The sequence below is a fragment of the Tupaia chinensis genome, unplaced genomic scaffold (genome assembly GCF_000334495.1).
Source record: "Tupaia chinensis unplaced genomic scaffold, TupChi_1.0 Scaffold000159_1, whole genome shotgun sequence".
In the NCBI taxonomy this organism is placed as follows: Eukaryota; Metazoa; Chordata; class Mammalia; order Scandentia; family Tupaiidae; genus Tupaia; species Tupaia belangeri.
The window spans coordinates 5,844,792-5,847,219 of NW_006159630.1; the positions used below are offsets into that span (position 1 = coordinate 5,844,792).

A 2,428-nucleotide genomic window follows, 5' to 3' on the forward strand; every position below is an offset into this window, starting at 1 on the left:
ACACCCTAGACAGACAGGCAGGTGTGTCCCTGGTGCTGGGGGAAGAGTGGCACCATGAGGGACCAGGACAGCCCACTGGCCAGCACAGGACTGAAGGCACTGCGTGCATTTGCCCCCGGCCAAGCAGGACTGTCTCCCTCTAATTGGTCCTGACCAATCAGACATAGTAGATCAATTAGACCAGCATCTCTGGGGTGGGACCTGGGCACCGGCGTCTTTTAAAGGCCCCCCCAAAGCCACACAGCTGTCAGCAGGCAGCGCGAAGGCATCTCATGACCCTCGCCCTCATCCCCACCCCCCCCCCCCCCCACAACACGGTATCTTCTTTCTCTCTTCTTTTTTTTTGTATTTGCGATAAGACACATGTGCTCACAGGAGAGAGAGAACGAGAGAGGAGTGAGAAATCACCCCCCAGGGAGGCTGGCCATGCCACAGTCTCTTTTCCTCCATTCTCCTCTCAGGATGTGGGGCACGTACACACCATGTCCGGTGTGTTTTTTAACTCTCGGTCCAGGACTCGAACTACGAGGTTGGCCACGTGGGATCCAGCAACCTTAACCTCCATGCCACCTGCTGGCCCCAGCGGTCTCCTTTTTTCAATGTTCATTTCCCTGCCACTTACAGATCCCATGTACTCCCCATCAAATGTTTCTTTCTCCTTCAAAAATATGGGACGCTTCACGAGTTTGTGTGTCATCCTTGCGCCGGGCCATGCTAATCTCTGTATCGTTCCAATTTCAGTACCCGTGCTGCCGAAGCGAGCACCCAAACAAATGTTTTGCACCGTGGCAGCAAGGCGCTGCCATGACATCCCATTACCACCGCAGACTTGAGAATGTCCTTAAAGCAAGGACTCTCCACCTCACCCTGATGCTGCCACCAAGTCAGGAACCCAGCGCTGGCCTGATCTGCTCTGACCCTGACCCATGCGAACTGCAGATGCCCGGAGCCCGCCCATCACCCCCCCCACCCCCGCCTTCACTGTCCTGTGGCTTCTGTGGCGCTGAGCAGTCTCCTCATCTCTTCACTCCAACCCGCAAGCCTCGCTATGGAAGGACCAGCCCCTGAGCCCCATCATTCCTGGGTGCTGGGGGAAGTTGCTTCCCAAAGCAAGGAGCCCACTGCTGCCCCCTAACCTCCTTCCTCTTCCCATCCTCTCTCCCCCCAGCCCCAGCGTGATAAAGGGAGGGGTAGAATGGCCAAGTTTGCTCTTGGACCACCCCTCCACCTCACCCCTGCCCAGCCCAGAGTAGATTCTACTCCACAGGAGGGCCAGGGCTGGTGCCTCCTGGGTCTGGAAAGCCCCCAGGGATCCCCTTGGCCACCACTGGAGTTCTGGAGCTTTTTGAGCTTCTAGTGCTTTCCTGGAGCAAACTAGCCAGGTCTCCTGCTGAGCTGAGCTAGGGAGAGGGAGGAACTGTTCCCACCCCCGCCCCTACCACTGACCCAGACTTGTGTAGGGGCAGGATGGAAGGGGGTGGTCCGGAGGCAGGTGCAGCTCCATCCCAGGCTGGGGCCTGGTAAACAGGTGTAGTGGACTCGCGGCAGGAGGCAGGGGGCAGGGGGCAGTAGGCCAGCCGGGGCAGGCCTGGGCCTGTCGAGGAGTCAGGCAGTGAGGATGTGGCCGTTTTAACAATGGGGTGGGAGAGCAGCCTGCCCTGCTGACATTCCTGTGTGATGAGGAAGAAAACACAGGTGACTTTACCTGCAGGGAGGGGAGGCACTTGCAGCAGGGGAGGGGCTTTGTGAGGCCACCCATGCTGGGCTGCGTTGGCCAAGGTAGCTGAGGGCAGGGCATGGGGTGCTAGAAGCCCTGGGGGGTCACCCCCTACTCAGGGCACCTGCGTCTGCCCTACTCGGTGGCTCCCAGGTGGGACAGGTCATAGTCACTGTGACTGATGGGCACGCTAGGGCCTGAACCTTCCTTACGTGGTCAGGAGGAGGCAGGGACCAGCGAAAGGACACTGCTCCCCCAAAACCTACCAGCTTGAGCTGGCCTGGTGGGGAGAGAGGTGGGGTGCACCTTAACCCAGGGGCATGACAAGCCCTGAGGGCTCCCTGCAGGCCCCTCCAGCGTCCGCTGCAGGCCTGAGCTGACTGACGCAGCCCGCCAGCTGCCCCTCGGCCCCATCACCCTGCTCTGAGGGTAGGGTGGGAGCCGCAGTCAGTTAAGTGTCTGAGCCCTTGGCTCTCTCCCCCAAAAGGAAGCTGCCCGATGAGCTCTCAGAGAAGCAAGAGTTCCAGGAACTGGAGAGGGTGTGCCGTGCACACCTGACCCGGCCTGCTGCCCGGGGCCCAGAGCTCTTTGAAGCCAAAGCCACTGCCCGGCTGGACTTCGGGCAGCCCTCCCAGTGCCGCTGTCTGCCCAGGGAATTCAGCTGAACCTGGGAAGCTGCCACCCCTTCTCCCCCCCACCCCCAGCCCTCCA

General features: G+C 60.3%; 1 non-coding gene across 1 annotated transcript; it reads right to left on the reverse strand.

The window, feature by feature from the left end:
• Window positions 1–662: 662 nt before the first annotated feature.
• On the reverse strand, window positions 663–765 carry LOC114007352 (U6 spliceosomal RNA). The gene has a single exon (XR_003548986.1). It is a non-coding gene; the product is annotated as a U6 spliceosomal RNA (small nuclear RNA).
• Window positions 766–2,428: the final 1,663 nt, after the last annotated feature.